Here is a 21,460-nt window from a genome sequence, read left to right as displayed (position 1 = left end):
GATTCTCTTCAGCCTAGCATAGGACATATTGATTGAAAATTGACCAAATTATTGAACCAATCAATAATAGCTGTAAAAGTACCAGAAAAGAGCCCCTTTCTCATCCAGGCACACTTAACAGTTCCCTTTACACACTGGTTAGTGAATGGACACTGATAATAAGTGAGCCTGGGGAAAAGTACCCAGGAGGTGCCACTAAAATAGCCACAGAGATTAAACTCAAAGCAAAGGGCAAAGAAAAAGAAATTACTAGGATTTGCTGAAACTTCTACTGAATTAAAATTTTATTTTTAGACTTCACATGTTGCCTATAGAGAAAAATAGGAGGAGGAGTTAGGAAGTGAAACTCACTTGATTTTGAATGCAAGCTCAGTTATCTATCTTCCAGTCACCTGATCTTTCAGATTCTCACTTTTCTCTTTTTCTTTGGTAAAATGGGGTTAACGAACCTCACCTCAGCAATATAGCGTAGGTGTAGCCAGTGTTTGTTTGATTAAGATTCTAGAATTGTTTGCAAAATATAGAAGAGGTGAGCAATGTCCTTCTGGAGATCCCATCCAAGAATATAAATTGTCTGGAGAAGTGTGGGCTGCAGGTTCTTGTTTGGATTTGAATTGAAATAAGCAAAGCATCAGCCAAGCTCCTGGACCATCATAGGCATTCAAGCAGCTGTAGTCAATATTGTCATTGTTATGCTTAAATTCCTCCTGGCAAAACGTATTTAGGCCACAAATAAATATTGATCCTATGATCCCTTGACTCTTAGCCTAAATCCTTAAGCTAAATTTCATCTGTTTTACAATTAAAATAGGGAGATAGAGAAGCCTTAGATTATTATCTCTCTTAATCTGAAAGTCACAGGAATTGTTCATTTGAAGATGGTTAAGAAAGTGCATTTTTGCTTGATGCTCAACTCTTAAACCTTACCAAAAATAATAACATTTTTAAAAAGGAATGAGAATAAGAGAGAAGACGACACAAGGGAAGCACCACCACAAACCAAAAGCTATGGGACACACCTGCCAAATAGCACCTAGTTTAAGCCTAGATGGTGGAGGATACGAAGCAAAGAAATACTCCACCATCTTGGATCTCAAGCAGAGTACGTTGTCCCTAAAATGCCAACTTTTTCAGCAATGTAGCCAGTGTGTAGCCAATGTGCAGCCAATTGTTCTTTGATTAAGAGTCAATTGTTTGCAAAATATAGAAGAGGTGAGCAATGTCCTTCTGGAGATCCCATCCAAGAATATAAATTGTCTAAAGAAGTATGGGCTGCAGGACTCATGGCATCATTGTCTCTTAGCAGATAAATATTGTGGAAGTCAAAAGGATTCAAAGAGGGAGAAGAGGTGGTAATTCAAGATGGCAGCACAGAGAATCTGTGGCCTTGCTCTTAGCCAGAGAAGCACATGAATGCTAAAACTGAGGCAAAAAAAAAATAAAAAATAAAAAATAAAAAAAGCCTTGTATCTCCCAGGATATAAGATGTCCAAGGCATTGTGAAGAGGATGAAAGATTCACTTTGTCAGACTTGAGGCTTCCCTCTGACCCAGCTCACTTTTCTCCCGTCCTTCCTCATACCACTTGTCCATAGATAGGCTGAAACCAATTTTGGACATAAGAAATGTTAACAATACCAAAAAAAAACCGAAAAGAAAAGAGTTATAAAAAAGAGATAGGTAAGGGCCAGGTACGGTGGCTCACAACTGTAATATCAGCACTTTGGGAGGCCAAGCCAAGCGAATTGCTTAAGTCTAGGAGTACAAGACCAGCCTGGGAAAGATGGTGAACCCCTATCTTCACAAAGAAAAAATTAGCTGGGCATGGTGACAAGTGCCTGTAGTCCGACCTACTCAGGAGGCAGGTTAAGGTGGGAGGATCACTTGAGACCAGGAAGTCAGGGCTGCAGTGAGCTGTAATTGTGCCACTGCACTCCAGCCTAGGTGACAGAGTGAGACCCTGTCTAAGAAAAAAAAAAGAGAGAGAGAGAGAGAGATGAACACAGGTATATATTTATATATTCATGTATATGAATGTATCCATATATATTCACACTGAATATACATACCCATATCTATATATTTGTATCTATATAGATGATATAGATATAGATAGATATCAGGAGGAATTACCCATGGGGTAAAAAAATAGATCACAAAATAATTATACATAACTTTAAGGGGATTTTTCTCTATAGAATTGAATTCAAGGAAGTTATACAAATGGTGCAAAGAAGAGATTATCAGACATAAAAAGAGCTGATAATCTGGAAAAGAAAGAAATGTAAAAGAAAATGATATTAGAGATTAAAACCATTTTGGAAATAAGAAAAAAGATAAACACAATTCAGAACAAAAAACTTGGAGAGTAAACATCAGGAAATGGCATGAAGTGAAATAGAAAAGAAAAGCAACAGAACTGATTACAGAGAGGATAATAACATATAAAAGAGCTAAACAAGAGTCAATAAATGTATAATTGGTGCTTCTGGAGGAAAAAAAATCAAACAAATTATTCATGACATCTTAAAAAAATTCTGAAATAATACTAAAATCTACAAAACAAATAACATGTTATATTTCAGGAAAAAATAATAAAATCCCAGTAATATGACTGACCCTCAAAGAGAAACAAACAAACAAAAAAAATCATGAAGACTTCTAAACAAGAGAGTCAAGTTACCCAGAATGAACCTCAGCTATTCAATGTCAGAAGTGAGTTGACCGTTACAAAGTTTTGAGGGAAAACAATGTACTCCTAAACTGCATACAGAGCAAGCTCATCTTTAGCCCTAAAAACAATAGATACTATCAAAGGATGGAATAACTTGAGGACTCTAGCAGCTCTGACTCATTCTTTTAAAATCTGCTGGACTATAAACCCAGTTAACAATGCTGGGAATTAAAAAAAACAAACTCGGCTGGGCGCAGTGGCTCACGCCTGTAATCCCAGCACTTTGGGAGGCCAAGGCGGGCAGATCACTTGAAGTCAGCAGTTCAGGACCAGCCTGCCCAATATGGTGAAACCCCGTCTCTATTAAAAATACAAATATTAGTTGGGTGTGGTAGCACATGCCTGTAATCCCAGCTACTCAGGAGGCTGAGGCAGGAGAATGGCTTGAACCCAGGAGGCGGAGATTGTGGTGAGCTGAGATCACACCACTGCACTCCAGCCTAGGTGACAGAGCAAGACTCCATCTCAAAAAAACAAAAATAAAAATAAAAAAAACAAATTCAGAAATAGAGAAGCTATGTTAAGAAGACTAAAAAAAGGCATTGAGTTCATTCAAATGTAAAGGTGTCATTAAACAATTGTAAAAAGTGTAATTAAACTCATAAATGTAAAAAACACATAAACTGTAAAAATGACATAAAATTTAAATGTAAAATTAATAATATAACTGACAAAAATCAAGGACTAGAGGAAGGCATAAAAGAAAGGACAGACATGCTAATTTTTTCATCTTTTATAGTAAAAATCAGTAGATACCCTTTAAAGTTGAGAGAGTCTTCTAAAAATTCTTCAAGTTTTTTCCATAATGAATCTCATTTTTAGATGAAGAAACATGTGTCTATAAATCAAGTTGTTCAGTTTCTTGCTGCTGTTGTAGTGAAGTAAAAAATATGCATTTTATTTTTATAAAAACCAGAAATATAATTTTTACTAGCTATACATATTCTTTCTAGCTATATTTTAACTTGTTTCCTATTATATACACAAAAGTGTCCAAACTAATGGTTACCAAATGTTAGATAATTGTTACTTCTGAGTGATTTGAAATGACATTTTTTAAGTTTCTTTTCACTTAACCGCTTGCATTTTTTCATAATTATCAGCGTTTTTAACAAAAGAAAAATTGTTTATCCCTACCACCAAATGCCATCCCCATTTTCTTATAATTTCTTGGACACGAGTTGCATGACAACCACCTAAGTGGTCATCTAATGCTTTACTTATCAGTCGAAAACAATATTCTCACATCATTCTTTACTGAGCCACGTGACCAGCCAGGGGCATCTGATCCCCGGAGCTCCCCGCCCTTGAGAGGAGAGGCTGATGAAGAGCCATCCTGGCCCAGAGGCCTCCATGCTCCTGCCAGGCCACCCTCCACAGCACTGCCCAGTGTCTTTCATCCAGCACTCCCTGCCACATCCTGCAGGGCCCATGAGATGCAGGCACTGCAGCCTCCCTGTTCCTACCACCTCTTCAGCATCGGTGCCCTTTCCTGAATGCTCCAAGCTTGTGCTCCATTTAGATCCTTTGCTTTTTCTTTGGCTGGAGTGTGGTTTCCCCTGATCTCCACAACATCTGATCACCTAGACATCAGCTCACCCACTCAGTAATGCCTGATTACCTATTCCACCTCACCCTTGAAACCTTTCGCCCCTTCTTAGCACTCATTATTATCTGAAACTATCTCATTCATTGATCCCTTTACTTGTTTATTGTATCTTCCCATCAACCACCACCCCCTCAACCCAAATAATTCAGGAGAGGAGGGAGGCACCTCTTGCTTGTTCACTGCTGTATCCCCGGTGCCTGAACTGCTGCTGGCATATAGCAAGCACACAATAAATACCTGTGGAACCAGGGCTGGTTTCATGGGCACATGACCTGTGCCATTGCACATGGCCCCAGGTCCAGAATGTCCCTGCACCTGAATTAATGCTCTGCTGTTGCTGTCTTGAAATTTTTAACAATTTTGAAGGAAAGGTTCTATATTTTTATTTGTCCCATAAATTATGTAGTTGGCTCTATGTGAATGAACAAACAAATGAATACTATCTAAGTGATCTCAGGCAGGTCACTCCAGACTCGAAGCCTGTTTTCTGAAAAGTAGGAACAATAACCCCTCCAGTGCCTGATTCACAGAGCCTCACAGGATCACCACAGAGGACGTAAGGAAAGCCCGCTCAAGCAGAATTCTTCAAGACATGCACCTCCCAGACGCATAGCTCATCTACCCAACTAACCACGCTCCACCTACACTTCTGCAGCTTTAAGCAGATTTTTTTTTAACTTCAAAGGGACTTTCCTTATACAGTTTTCTGTTTGAAATGCCACCCTGTTCCCTGTCTGGCTGGCTGCTCATGTCAATCAGGACAAAGAGAGGGCATTTCCTGCTCTAGAAGGCCTTCCCATCCCAAGAGGACTAACAGACCCTCCTCTAAACCCCATCAAAATTCTTTGCTTGTGTTTTTCACAGTGCCATTACCTTCTTAGGCAGGGCTGTCATTTATTCATTTCACAAACCTCTCTTGCTTTTCTACTCAATAACAGGTCCTGTGTGACACCGGAGAGCCAGAGGAGCCTGAGGCTACACCTGGCAGGACAGACAAATATCCCATCTCTTCTGCCATTGTTGATGAGCCCATAGGAGGTGTTCCATAATCATTTGTGGAATGATTGATTGACTCAGAGGTAGGATTGGGACTTTGGAGACCTTGTGTCTAACCAAGACTTTGCCACTAATTTGCAGGATGACCTGGGAAAAGTCAATGGTCCTCTGATGTGCATAGTTTCTCCTTCTGCAAACTAGGAAGAGGGAAGGGCCAGACTAGAAAACCTCTTTCTTGTCTTCTTTTTGTCTAAACCCAAGAGTCTATAAATAGTGGATCAAACGGCAATAGAAGCAGCATCGTGAATAATATCTCCTCCAGTCCTCACAAAATCTTGTAAAATAGAGAATTATTCCAGTTTTTCAGACAACAAATGCATGGCTTAGAGAATTTAAATATATTTGCTCACTGCTGCACAACTTATAAATGACCATTTCGAGCTCAGAATGTACCTACCTGCCTCCAAAACCCATGTATCAAGCCACTCCACGAGGCTTCTAATCCAATCCTATCCAATCCAATCTAATCTTCAGTCCTCAGGCCCGTGGCTGGTCTCAAAACAAAAAGCCCATATGAGTTAAGAATAGAAAGTACACTGCATACTGTAAGTGGTTTTTCCCCTGATCACCATCTAGTTAGCCAGGATTTGAAAGCAGGGGATTCCCCTCTTCTGGCTGGCATGAAGTGCTCATCAAATCCATGAGCATCAATCTCCAGGGCCTTGCTGTAAATCACTCCCACAATGTAGAAAGCCTGGCACTCACATCCATATGAGTCAAATAGAAGAGGTGGTCTTGCCCCAAGAAGCTGGTTCCCAAGTTCCCTGTCCATTGATCCAAGGTATCCACTCAGGTGCTTGTGTTGGTGACAAAAGAGCTCCCCAGAGGGCTGTCAGGAAGCCAACCATGTGATAGATCCTCTGTGTAGCTCTGGCCCTCTCACCAGCCTCACCCTCTGACAGTTATTACTGCTGCAATAAATTCTTCAGTAAAACAAACAGGCACGCTGTAAATTTATTAGTCTGGGCACTCTGTGTTACTTAACGTAACGGCTAGTCTTAAACAGGTAACTACTGCAGTAAATAAACCAGTTTATTTAGGCACTGTCAGCCCTAAGTGTTCACAGGGGCCTGGAGAAATGGCATTGGCCTTTATAAGCATGATATACGCCTACATAAATTACTCTGGCCCACTCAGATATTTGATGGTAACACACCACCTGGGAAGAGTGTGCAGCTCAAAGCATCTCTGTAAACTTCAAAAAGTCTATTTACAGGAGATGTGGTACTTTATATGAAACTGTATATGTAAGTAGAATTTGTATATGTGGTCTCCGTATAAAATAAACCAGTGCCCCATATTTGCATATTATGGGAATGCATGCAAAATTGACTAAGATTTTCTGCCGAGCTGTTGGCAGAGGGCTAAGTGGAGAACGAAATAAGAGAAGAAAGAAAGGAACTCATATTTATTGAACCAGACCAATGTCTAGGCATCTCCAGACACCAAGTTCAAGCAAACAATAAATTCTGGGCCTCTGTGCCAGGTTCTGTGCTAGGCTTTCTATAAAAATATTTGTTGGGTAGTAGATCCTTTGTTAGGACTGCCATGAGAAAAGTCATCACAAACTGGGTGATGACTCAAGACAACAGAGATTGCCAGGCATGGTGGCTCACACCTGTAATCCCAGCACTTTGGAAGGCTGAGGTGTGTGGTGCATGAGGTCAGGAGTTCAGAATCAGCCTAGCTACGATGCTGAAACGTTGTCTCTACTAAAAATACAAAAAATAGTCGGGCGTGGTGGCGGGTGCCTGTAATCCCAGCTATTTGGGAGGCTGAGGCAGAGAATTGCTTGAACCCAGGAGGCAGAGGTTGCAGTGAGCCGAAATCGTGCCACTGCACTCCAGCCTGGGAGACAGAGTGAGACTCCATCTCAGAAACAAAAAAAGACGACAGAGTGAGACTCCATCTCAAAACTAAAAAAAGACAACAGAGATTTATTCTGTCACAGTTATAGAGGCCAGAACTCTGAAATCAAGGTGTAGAGTCCTTTCCTGCCTCTCCCTGGTTTCTTTCAGTGGCCTTGCATCCTGTGTACTCCTGGGCTTACAGCTATATCACTCTAAGCTCTGTCTCTGTCTCCACATGGTCTTCATCTCTGTGTATGGCAAGGGTCCCCCAAAACCCACCTCCAAACAGTCTGAGCTTCTGAGAAGGACATGAATTTGGGGGGGACACTATTCAACCCAGGACAGATACATGCGTCAAAGTGATTTGAAGCATATTATCTCATTTTACCCTTGCAACACCATGAGGGGTAGGAATTCTCATGCCCATTGTACAGATGAGGACACTGAGAGCAGGAGAGATTGAATAACTTCTTGAGCATTTCAGAGCCAGTAGTTGATGGAGCCAGTGTTCCAACTCAGCTCTGATTCTAGAATCCACAGGGCACTGAAAGGCAATTCTCTGTACAGTGCTTGATCCATATGAAGTTTGCTTTGTTACCCTCTCTTTAAAAAGCAGTGCGCATGCATGTGTGTCTATGTGTTTAATGGGGATAATTTCACTGAAAAACGTAGTTTGAATTGTTTAAAGGACGATTGCAAAAGTTAAAAGAGTCAGGGCCAGGAGAAGAAGACAGTATATAATAGAACTAAAGCTTTCTCCAGGCCATATTTGGATTCAATTGCCTGTTACCCAGAGCCCTGAAAATAAGTATACTGATAAATAATTATTTCCTGCCCCACACATAACCAAATATGACTATGCCTGGCCTGGTGGCCAAGGAGACAACCCATTGTTCAAATGCCTGGCCCCACTCCCCTTGGCTGCAAAAAAATGTGGCTTCACTTTACTGTGAATCCCAACTCAAAAAATAGAATGGCGAATGGCATATAGTCAGCAAATGCCTCACGTTGGCTCGCCACTGCCCAGCCCTGGGATCAATTAGATAAATACAGAGCAAAGAGGCTTCCTCCGAATATGGTCAGGAAAACAGTCTCCTCTGAGTCTGGTGATTCTGGCACCTTCTGCTTGAGAAATGATGCACAGAGCCCTACAATTGGACAGCATCCCATTCACAGTCACCCTTCTCCATGGAATGGCCATTGGAAGGTACACTGGGACAGTCCACAGCATCTTGCCTTGGAGGAAATTCTAAGAGAGATTCAGGACAGTGGGTGTCAACTAGTCCCACCCAGGGAGGCAAAGTGCAAGGACAACAGGAAAACAACAAAATGCATGGGATTTTTGGACCAAATCAGTCTAGGTTTCACACCTACTCTGCTGCACACCGGCCTTGAGATCTTGATCAAGTCACTTTACCTACTTGGTGTCTACTTCTTTGTATAACATGAATGGTCCCCACCTAACTATAGATCAAATAAGCTAACATTGTTAACATACTTAGCCTAGGGGTGGACTTAAAACTCTCTCATTAGATCCCTTTATCCCCTACTCAACAAACAGGGAAACTAAGGTGAAGGATGATCATCTGATGCTAGCGTCAAGGTTCTATCCCAGATCTCTATTACAGTCAAGGTTGTGCTATTCAGACTGGAAGCATCTTATCTCCCTATAGGATGCTGCCTTAAAAAGGTATATTTTGGCCCCAGTATCTGTACTCTAGAGTGATCTTATTTCTAAACCCTGCCATTATCTGTATGCATGTCCATCTGCCCCACTAGACCATAAGCTCCTCGAGAGCATAAACCACTTATTATCCATCTCATTATACCAAGTGCCTAGCAGACAACATGCCAAGCTTTCTAATGAATGCTCATTGAGTGACTGAAGCAGATAGAAACTCTTCTCATGTCCCATAGCACCTGCACTTCCCCCGCCCCCCTCTACCACTGCCCATGGCCAGGCCCATTCTGGGGCATGACTGCTTGTCTACATGTCCTTCCTCAGAAGACTCTAAGAGCCACGGTGGCTGCGTCTAAGTTGCTGTCAGTCACATTTCTGCAATGGAATGGCATGCCTAGCACATAGTAGGTGCTTGAGAGCTAGTAGCTGAAAAGTGGTTGACAGCCATGTAACAGCACACTGGAGGAGAGGAGGGGAGAGTGGATTTATTTATTTTTAATTTTTATTTTAATTTATGTGAGTACATAGTAGGTGTACTATGTATGTGTACTAGGTACTATGTATATTTATGGGGTGCATGAGATGTTTTGATATGGGCATGCAATACCTAATAATCCCATTAAGTAAAATGGGGTCTCCATTCCCTCAAGCATTTATCCTTTGTGTTACAAACAGTCCAATCACACTCTTTTAGTTATTTTTAAATGTACAATTAAGTTGCAATAGACTTAGTTCACCCTGTTGCTGCGCTATCACATACTAAGTCTTATTCACTCTTTCCACGGGAATTTTATTTTATGGAACACCTAGCATGTGCCAGAGGCTGTACCTGGAGTCTCTTCATGGTTAATCATTACAGGCACACCTAGGCACACACACACAGCAGACACCATCCCCGTTTCTACAGATTAATAAGATTGAGTTTGGAGACGTGAGCCAACCTGTTCAAGACCACACAGCTAGTGACTGTCAGAGTTCGAATGAAGCTCACATCTGACTGCAAAACCCTTGCAATGCCACAGGGTTTCTTCGAAATCCTGAAGAAATTTTTGCTTCCTTTGCCATTTTTCCTGGAGCCAGTTGGGAGGTTCTCCCTGCCTGACACCCTGCCATCGCTGGTGGGAGGAACCATGGGGGCCAACCTGGCTGAACGATGGATTGTGCTGGCTACAGGAACAAGGGAAGGGCTAGATCTTCCTACCAATACCCCTTTAGCATCCCAGGTCCTTATTTTGCACAAGCCTGGACCCCTTGGACTTCAGGGCCAGAGAACTGTGGGTTTAAGGACATGGGACTCTCTGCCCTCCCAGAGCCCTGCAGGGAGATAGACCCATGTGCCAGCATGAGTTGAACCTCGTGCATTGGTGCATGTCCCTGTGGCTGGCCGCCACGAGCTGGGGGATGGAATGTTACTTGTGGTGGCCATGGTTTCTGCAGGCATGTGGAAGTCCCCTTCACAGCAAGAAGTCCAGCCTCCACGTCTGCACTTGCTCACCAAGGAGGCCCAGTGCAGGGGCAGGGGGACTGCTGGCAGTATTGGAGATTCATGAAGATAAACTGACGTACGGAGGCATCCACACAGGTTTAGGGAGGAGGAGGACCAGCAGCCACAGTATGAAATAGTGACTGAGCATGGGTTAGGCCCCCAGCCAGGCTCCTTACTCTCCCTACCCCATTCAAGCCCCAAGGCTTGATTGGCAATGCCTTGATGGCCATTTTGCAGATGAGAAAACTGAGGACCATCAGATGCTTAGAGAAGAAAATGATGGAGGGGAATGTTTTTATTCCATCCTCAACATTAACATTGGGAGCAAGAAGCTTAAACCTGAACCCAGAGATTTCTTGACCAGATCAAGAATAATCTGAGCAAACCTGGAGAAAGGGGACCTATCCTGTCCTATCATTTTCTTGGTGTGAAACCCAGCAGGGTACAAGTGTTCACCAATATGCACTGCTTGTTTGAGTTCCCTTCTTTATCCACTTTGTAGAGAACTGGCAAACTTCACACAGTGCTCTGACTTCACGTAGTTTCTTCGGGGGCGAGATGGTGTGCTCTAAAAGTTACATGTATTTGTTCACCTGCAGATGTTTGTCCCAGGTTTTCAGAATCACATCAGGCATTGTACAAAGCCCATGGCCATCCATGGGCTCCCATCTTTGTGACGTAGAACTGCATCCATCTAATGGTGAGAAAAGGAGGCTGAGAGAGCCAGGAACACTGCCCAGGGCTGGAGAGCAGCAAAGAGCAGACTCTGTTTCCTCCTCCAAATTGCTTTGCCTAGAAGGGTCTAGATTCTGTGGTCCAGGGAAGCTCCTCAGAGAATCTCTTGTTTGCTCACCACCCATGAGGTCCATGGTCTCCAATCCTCCCCTTGGGTCTGCTTCCAAGTTCCTCTACAGACATGACCTGAGCAAACTAAACTTCCCCTTCCTCCTCCTTCTCCTCCTCCTTCTCATCTCCAGCATGCTGGACACATCAGCCTGACATGTCTTTCCAATTAAGCCAGTCCTGAGCTGCAGGGAAACAGGAAACCTCAGACTCATCCAGACTCAGGAAACCAGTCAGAGACAGTGGCAGCCCTGGCCGTGGCGTCAGCTGGGAGACACAGCCCAACACAGGCAGCCTTTGCCTGCCTCCTCCTAGACACTGCCCACCCCTCCTGCTGCAGGCCAAGGGCCTGGCCCGAGGAATGGAGATGGGTGAACATGCCTTTAGATCCCCCAGAAACAACCCCCAGCAAGAGTGGGCTGAGAGGCTGATTCCGGATGCAAATCTAAGAAGCTAAACAGCCCTGTGTTATGAGCACTGGCTTTGGGGTCATGTGGACGTCAGTTTGTACCCAGCCCCACCACTTTGTAACTGTGAAGTCTTGAGTGGACTTCTTCTCTCCTGATGATTCCTGCAAGGTGGTGTGATCCCCATTTCAAAGGCCCATGGTAGAGACACACACCATGAGATCATGTTGGAACAGCCCAGCCCAGCACCGGGCAGGTGGTAAGTGCTTATTTGTCCCAAGGAATGGGCAGGCTCTGCACATAAACCATCCCCTTGGCTCCTCACAGCTGCTCTGGGAGGAGGGTGTTTGTGGTTTCTTTTTACAGATAAAACTGAATCCAGATCTATGTGAATTGCAGTGGAAGAAGCATGGACTTCAGAATCAGATGGATATGGATGGAAATCCCAGCCTTGTCATTTGCTAGTTCAGGGCTGATAAATGTGACTGTTTAGACCGTACCTACCATTGTGCTCGAGCACGTCATCTCGCATTCCTAAGTTACACCCTTCGGATGGTGTACTGGCCTCTGTTCTACAATGGAGGCATTGAGGCCCAGAGAGTTTGCTCCACTACCCAGGAGTGGAGGAGCTGACATTTGACTTGGGCGTCTGTGGCTTGGAGGCAGATCTCTGCAGCTCTCCAAGCTTCATCTCCTCCTGGGTAACGTGTCTACAAATCTCTCTGTGCAAGCTCTGGCAAAGAATTCACAGCACCTGGTACTCCAGGGAATTTATGTAGAACAAAATTGAAATGCTCAAGGAGCAGGGGTCTGCATGGGAGTAGCGCTGAATCAGCAATGTCCATGACGGAACGAGGGCTCAGCCCCTCGAAGCCTCTTGCCACTCCTTTTGCCTCTGAAGGGCCAACTGTTGCCCTGTGAAGATCCACACATCTGCTGACCCCAGTTCAGAACTCAAAGGCCAGCTAACAGTATGGCAGCTCCTCAGAAAGTTAAACAGGAAATTATCATGTGAACCAGCAATTTCTCTTCTGGAAACGTATCCAGAAGAATTGGAAGCAGGAACTGGAATGCAGATTTGTATGCCCATGTCCATAGCAGCGTTGTTCACACTAGACAAAAGGTGGAAGCAACCTGTATGTCCATCCATAGTCGAATAGATGAACAAAATGTGGTATACACACAATGGAATATTATACAGCCTTAAAAAGGAAGAAAACTGTAACACATGCTACAACACAGACACACCTTGACACCATTGTGCTGAGTGAAGGAAGCCAGTCATGAAAGCACAAATTCTGCACAATTCCACTTATAGGAAGCCCCTAGAGTAGTCAGATTCATAGAGACAGGAAGTAGAATGGTGGGTGCCAGGGGCTGGTAGGAGGGGAAATGAGGGATTGTTCAGTGGGGACAGAGTTTCTGCTTTGGATGATAAAAATAATCTTGGAAATAGATAGTGATAGTGGTTGTACAATATTCTGAATTGTACATTTAAACATGGTTAAAATGATTAGTTTCATGTTATGAGTATTTTACCACAATTTAAAAAAAAAAAAGGAAAAGAAAAGGCCAGCCGTAGCGGCTCACCCCTGTAATCTCAGCACTTTGGGAGGCCGAGACAGGCAGACCACGAAGTCAAGAGTTCGAAACCAGCCTGGCCAACATGGTGAAACCCCGTCTCTACTAAAAATACAAAAATTATCCAGGCTTGGTGGTGGGCACCTGTAATCCCAACTGCTCAGGAGGCTGAGGAAGGAGAATTGCTTGAACCTGGGAGGTGGAGGTTGCAGTGAGCCAAGATCGAGCTACACCACTCCAGCCTGAGTGACAGAGCAACACTCCATCTCAGAAAAAAAGAAAGAAAGAAAGAAAGAAGAAAGAAAGAAAATAAAAAAGTCAGGTGGGCGGAGCAAGATGGCCGAATAGGAGCAGCTCCAGTCTCCAACTCCCAGCGCGAGCCACACAGAAGACCGGTGATTTCTGCGTTTTCAACCGAGGTACTGGGGTCATCTCGCTAGGGAGTGCCGGACAATCGGTGCTGGTCAGCTGCTGCAGCCTGACCAGCGTGAGCTGAAGCAGGGCGAGGCATCGCCTCACCTGGAAGCGCAAGGGGGAAAGGAATCCCTTTTTCCTAGCCAGGGGAACTGAGACACACAACACCTGGAAAATCGGGTAACTCCCACCCCAATACTGCGCTTTAAGGAAACAGGCACACCAGGAGAATATATCCCACACCTGGCCGGGAGGGTCCCACGCCCACGGAGCCTCCCTCACTGCTAACACAGCCGTCTGCGGCGATCTATCCGCAAGGCAGCAGCGAGGCTGGGGGAGGGGCGCCTGCCATTGCTGAGGCTTAAGTAGGTAAACAAAGCCGCTGGGAAGCTCGATCTGGGTGGAGCTCACAGCAGCTCAAGGAAGCCTGCCTGTCTCTGTAGACTCTACCTCTGCGGACAGCGCACAGCTGCAGTCCATTAGGGGAAAGAGCGGGGGCGGTGCAGACGCGAACGACTCTGTCTGACAGCTTTGGGGAGAGCCGTGGATCTCCTAACGCGGAGGTTGAGATCCGAGAACGGACAGACTGCCTGCTCAGGTGGGTCCCTGACCCCTGAGTAGCCTAGCTGGGAGACATCCCCCACTAGGGGCAGTCTGACACCCCACACCTCACAGGGTGGCGTCACCCCTGAGAGGAAACTTCCAAAGAAAGAATCAGACAGGTACACTCGCTGTTCAGCAATATTCTATCTTCGGCAACCTCTGCTGCTGATACCCAGGCAAACAGGGTCTGGAGTGGACCTCAAGCAATCTCCAACAGACCAACAGACAGTCCTTCTGACTGTCAGACGGAAAACTATCAAACAGGAAGGACACCTATACCAAAACCCCATCCGTACGTCACCATCATCAAAGTCCAGAGACAGATAAAACCACAAAGATGGGGAAGAAGCAGGGCAGAAAAGCTGGAAATTCAAAAAATAAGAGCGCATCTCCCCCTGCAAAGGAGCGCAGCCCATCGCCAGCAACGGATCAAAGCTGGTCAGAGAATGACTTTGACGAGATGAGAGAAGAAGGCTTCAGTCCATCAAACCTCTCAGAGCTAAAGGAGGAATTACGTACCCAGCGCAAAGAAACTAAAAATCTTGAAAAAAAAGTGGAAGAATTGACAGCTAGATTAATTAATGCAGAGAAGATCATAAACGAAATGACAGAGATGAAAACCATGACACGAGAAATACGTGACAAATGCACAAGCTTCAGTAACCGACTCGATCAACTGGAAGAAAGAGTATCAGCGATTGAGGATCAAATGAATGAAATGAAGCGAGAAGAGAAACCAAAAGAAAAAAGAAGAAAAAGAAATGAACAAAGCCTGCAAGAAGTATGGGATTATGTAAAAAGACCAAATCTACGTCTGATTGGGGTGCCTGAAAGTGAGGGGGAAAATGGAACCAAGTTGGAAAACACTCTTCAGGATATCATCCAGGAGAACTTCCCCAACCTAGTAGGGCAGGCCAACATTCAAATTCAGGAAATACAGAGAACGCCACAAAGATACTCCTCCAGAAGAGCGACTCCAAGACACATAATTGCCAGATTCACCAAAGTTGAAATGAAGGAAAAAATCTTAAGGGCAGCCAGAGAGAAAGGTCGGGTTACCCACAAAGGGAAGCCCATCAGAATAACAGCAGACCTCTCGGCAGAAACTCTACAAGCCAGAAGAGAGTGGGGGCCAATATTCAACGTTCTTAAAGAAAAGAATTTTCAACCCAGAATTTCATATCCAGCCAAACTAAGCTTCATCAGTGAAGGAGAAATAAAATCCTTTACAGATAAGCAAATGCTTAGAGATTTTGTCACCACCAGGCCTGCCTTACAAGAGACCCTGAAGGAAGCCCTAAACATGGAAAGGAACAACCGGTACCAGCCATTGCAAAAACATGCCAAAATGTAAAGACCATCGAGGCTAGGAAGAAACTGCATCAACTAACGAGCAAAATAACCAGTTAATATCATAATGACAGGATCAAGTTCACACATAACAATATTAACCTTAAATGTAAATGGACTAAATGCTCCAATGAAAAGACACAGACTGGCAAACTGGATCAAGAGTCAAGACCCATCAGTCTGCTGTATTCAGGAGACCCATCTCACATGCAGAGACATACATAGGCTCAAAATAAAGGGATGGAGGAAGATCTACCAAGCAAATGGAGAACAAAAAAAGCAGGGGTTGCAATCCTAGTCTCTGATAAAACAGACTTTAAACCATCAAAGATCAAAAGAGACAAAGAAGGCCATTACATAATGGTAAAGGGATCAATTCAACAGGAAGAGCTAACTCTCCTAAATATATATGCACCCAATACAGGAGCACCCAGATTCATAAAGCAAGTCCTTAGAGACCTACAAAGAGACTTAGACTCCCATACAATAATAATGGGAGACTTCAACACTCCACTGTCAACATTAGACAGATCAACCAGACAGAAAGTTAACAAGGATATCCAGGAATTGAACTCATCTCTGCACCAAGCGGACCTAATAGACATCTATAGAACTCTCCACCCCAAATCAACAGAATATACATTCTTCTCAGCACCACATCGCACTTATTCCAAAATTGACCACATAATTGGAAGTAAAGCACTCCTCAGCAAATGTACAAGAACAGAAATTATAACAAACTGTCTCTCAGACCACAGTGCAATCAAACTAGAACTCAGGACTAAGAAACTCAATCCAACCGCTCAACTACATGGAAACTGAACAACCTGCTCCTGAATGACTACTGGGTACATAACGAAATGAAAGCAGAAATAAAGATGTTCTTTGAAACCAATGAGAACAAAGATACAACATACCAGAATCTCTGGGACACATTTAAAGCAGTGTGTAGAGGGAAATTTATAGCACTAAATGCCCACAAGAGAAAGCAGGAGAGATCTAAAATTGACACTCTAACATCACAATTAAAAGAACTAGAGAGGCAAGAGCAAACACATTCAAAAGCTAGCAGAAGGCAAGAAATAACTAAGATCAGAGCAGAACTGAAGGAGATAGAGACACAAAAACCCTCCAAACAATCAATGAATCCAGGAGTTGGTTTTTTGAAAAGATCAACAAAATTGACAGACCGCTAGCTAGACTAATAAAGAAGAAAAGAGAGAGGAATCAAATAGACGCAATAAAAAATGATAAAGGGGATATCACCACTGACCCCACAGAAATACAAACAACCATCAGAGAATACTATAATGCCTCTATGCAAATCAACTAGAAAATCTAGAAGAAATGGATAATTTCCTGGACACTTACACTCTCCCAAGACTAAACCAGGAAGAAGTTGAATCCCTGAATAGACCAATAGCAGGCTCTGAAATTGAGGCAACAATTAATAGCCTACCCACCAAAAAAAGTCCAGGGCCAGATGGATTCACAGCTGAATTCTACCAGAGGTACAAGGAGGAGCTGGTACCATTCCTTCTGAAACTATTTCAATCAATAGAAAAAGAGGGAATCCTCCCTAACTCTTTTTATGAGGCCAACATCATCCTGATACCAAAGCCTGGCAGAGACACAACAAAAAGAGAGAATTTTAGACCAATATCCCTGATGAACATCGATGCAAAAATCCTCAATAAAATACTGGCAAACCGGATTCAGCAGCACATCAAAAAGCTTATCCACCATGATCAAGTGGGCTTCATCCTTGGGATGCAAGGCTGGTTCAACATTCGCAAATCAATAAACGTAATCCAGCATATAAACAGAACCAAAGACAAGAACCACATGGTTATCTCAATAGATGCAGAAAAGGCTTTTGACAAAATTCAACAGCCCTTATGCTAAAAACGCTCAATAAATTTGGTATTGATGGAACGTACCTCAAAATAATAAGAGCTATTTATGACAAACCCACAGCTAATATCATACTGAATGGGAAAAAACTGGAAAAATTCCCTTTGAAAACTGGCACAAGACAGGGATGCCCTCTCTCACCACTCCTATTCAACATAGTGTTGGAAGTTTTGGCTAGGGCAATCAGGCAAGAGAAAGAAATCAAGGGTATCCAGTTAGGAAAAGAAGAAGTCAAATTGTCCCTGTTTGCAGATGACATGATTGTATATTTAGAAAACCCCATCATCTCAGCCCAAAATCTCCTTAAGCTGATAAGCAACTTCAGCAAAGTCTCAGGATACAAAATTAATGTGCAAAAATCACAAGCATTCTTATACACCAGTAACAGACAAGCAGAGAGCCAAATCAGGAATGAACTTCCATTCACAATTGCTTCAAAGAGAATCAAATACCTAGGAATCCAGCTTACAAGGGATGTCAAGGACCTCTTCAAGGAGAACTACAAACCACTGCTCAGTGAAATCAAAGAGGACACAAACAAATGGAAGAACATACCATGCTCATGGATAGGAAGAATCAATATCGTGAAAATGGCCATACTGCCCAAGGTGATTTATAGATTCAATGCCATCCCCATCAAGCTACCAATGACTTTCTTCACAGAATTGGAAAAAACGGCTTTAAAGTTCATATGGAACCAAAAAAGAGCCCGCATTGCCAAGACAATCCTAAGTCAAAAGGACAAAGCTGGAGGCGTCACGCTACCTGACTTCAAACTATACTACAAGGCTACAGTAACCAAAACAGCATGGTACTGGTACCACAACAGAGATATAGACCAATGGAACAGAACAGAGTCCTCAGAAATAATACCACACATCTACAGCCATCTGATCTTTGACAAACCTGAGAGAAACAAGAAATGGGGAAAGGATTCCCTATTTAATAAATGGTGCTGGGAAAATTGGCTAGCCATAAGTAGAAAGCTGAAACTGGATCCTTTCCTTACCCCTTATACGAAAATTAATTCAAGATGGATTAGAGACTTAAATGTTAGACCTAATACCATAAAAACCCTAGAAGAAAATCTAGGTAGTACCATTCAGGACATAGGCATGGGCAAGGACTTCATGTCTAAAACACCAAAAGCAACGGCAGCAAAAGCAAAAATTGACACATGGGATCTAATTAAACTAAGAGCTTTTGCACAGCTAAAGAAACTACCATCAGAGTGAACAGGCAACCTACAGAATGGGAAAAAATTTTTGCAACCTACTCATCTGACAAAGGGCTAATATCCAGAATCTACCAAGAACTCAAACAAATATACAAGAAAAAAACAAACAACCCCATCAAAAAGTGGGGAAAGGATATGAACAGACATTTCTCAAAAGAAGACATCCATACAGCCAACAGACACATGAAAAAATGCTCATCATCACTGGCCATCAGAGAAATGCAAATCAAAACCACAATGAGATACCATCTCACACCAGTTAGAATGGCAATCATTAAGAAGTCAGGAAACAACAGGTGTTGGAGAGGATGTGGAGAAATAGGAACACTTTTACACTGTTGGTGGGATTGTAAACTAGTTCAACCATTATGGAAAACAGTATGGCGATTCCTCAAGGATCTAGAACTAGATGTACCATATGACCCAGCCATCCCACTACTGGGTATATACCCAAAGGATTATAAATTACTCTACTACAAAGACACATGCACACGTATGTTTATTGCGGCACTATTCACAATAGCAAAGACTTGGAATCAACCCAAATGTCCATCTGTGACAGACTGGATTAAGAAAATGTGGCACATATACACCATGGAATACTATGCAGCCATCAAAAAGGATGAGTTTGCGTCCTTTGTAGGGACATGGATGCAGCTGGAAACCATCATTCTTAGCAAACTATCACAAGAAGAGAAAACCAAACACCGCATGTTCTCACTCATAGGTGGGAACTGAACAATGAGATCACTTGGACTCGGGAAGGGGAACATCACACACTGGGGCCTATCATGGGGAGGGGGGAGGAGGGAGGGATTGCATTGGGGAGTTATACATGATATAAACGTCATGCACATGTACCCTAGAACTTAAAGTATAATAAAAAAAAAAAAGAACTTAAAGTATAATAAAAAATAAAAAATAAATAAAAATTAAAATTAAAATTAAAAAAAAAAAAAAAAAAAGTCAGGTGAATGAATTTACCAGGGATTCTCCTCCCAAGAGTTCACATCTGCACCTGCATGACTTGGTACCTTGATGGTGTGATTGGCAGCTCAGCACGTCCTGGTGTCGCCCCTGTGGAAGAGCTCCCTGCACAAAGGGGCCGACAGGAGAGAGAGGGCTTTGCTCCTGGGGACCCTCCAGGAAAGCCCCACATGCTACCCTGGCCTAGCCCCCAGGAACCCGCTCCCTCAGTGACCCTCAGCATCCTCTCTTTCCACAAGCCCTGTCCCTGCAGATGGGATGGGGAGGCCCCTGGAGAGTTAGGGTGCAAGGAGCTGGAGCTGTGTTTAGTGGGAGAAAAGAACTTTGGAATGAAGGTAGACAGGTTGCTTCAGATTTTCTCAGAAGGTGGGGGGAAGGGTTAACGGGCAAAAGAAAGATCAATGTTTCTCCCTGAAATTTTAACTGTCACAGATTTTAATGCAATAAACCTGTGGAGTGTGAGCTGGGAATCTCTGATGAAAATGAATCCAGCAAGACCAATGCCTTCCACATTGACTGCACCTCCATGGAGCGCCGGCCCTCTTGCAGAAGGCTCCAGAACCCACTTACTCATAGAAAGAATGGGAAGACTGAGTGTTGGACACTGTCTAGTTCCTCTATTTTAACTAACTTTCTTTTTTAGGGAAAATAAAATTATACTAAAATAAAGCAAAATAAGAAGCTAAAGGTATCAAACCTGATGTGTTTAAACCCCAATGAATAACAGTCTTCCAAGTCAAGAATAGTGCTAAGAGCATATGATTATGACATAACCCTCTCCCTGCACCCCACCTTTGCATGTAAGTGGCCATGTGCAAACTGTCCGCACGCGCGCACACACACACACACACACACACACTTAGCATTAGTTCTTTCATCCATTTGGACCCTGGCTTCATTTCATATTCTCATCAAATGCATTTAACAAAATTTAGGTCTTTGGTATTTGGTTTAGTGAGTATGTGTGTGTGTGTGTGTGTGCACTTGTGTGTGCAGCTACCTTGCCAGTACACCGGCAGAGCCTTACATTTATAGATGCAAACTTTCCCCACAGCTGGAAGGAACCAGTGCTCTCTAATCTGGAATATATTTCCAGAGGGAAACTGAGCCTCAGAGTTCATTAACTTGCCCAAGGTCATTTAAGGAGCTTTCCTTCCTCCTCATCTACTTGACCTTGACGCTGTTCTCTGGCTTCTGCTCAAAGAGCAGTTTGAAATTCTTGAAGACTGGGCCCAGTGAGCTGCCCCAGAGCCAGACAGCCTTCTTAATATTTATCTAAGATGCTACACTGTTTTAGTGAACACAGTTTTAAACAGCAATTGTACCTCTCAGATCCTATCTTCTAGAAATAAGTCGGCACCTCAATATGACATTTGTGACAAAGCAAGGAATTGTTTTTACTCAGCATTCCATTCATACTTGCTTCACAGACATCCACTAATTTTTGAATCATAATATTTCCTCCTCTGTTTTTAACCAGAGTCCTGCTCCGGGTCTTCCACACCCTATCATCAAGGTGTCATTTTTCTGCAGTTACATTTTTTTTTTTAAGAAAAAAATCAATAAATTGTTTGTGATTCCTCTAACTGAGACCACATGGCAATAGTGTAGAAATTCAACATTTACCTTAAGCAGTAAATCTATTCTGTCAGCCACTATGATGTGGGAGTTGTTATGAAAAGATAATGATATTTTTCCAGGCGCACATA

This window comes from Trachypithecus francoisi, unplaced genomic scaffold (assembly GCF_009764315.1).
Source record: "Trachypithecus francoisi isolate TF-2019V2 unplaced genomic scaffold, Tfra_2.0 Lachesis_group3, whole genome shotgun sequence".
NCBI lineage: Eukaryota > Metazoa > Chordata > Mammalia > Primates > Cercopithecidae > Trachypithecus > Trachypithecus francoisi.
This window is presented reverse-complemented; position numbering follows the sequence as displayed.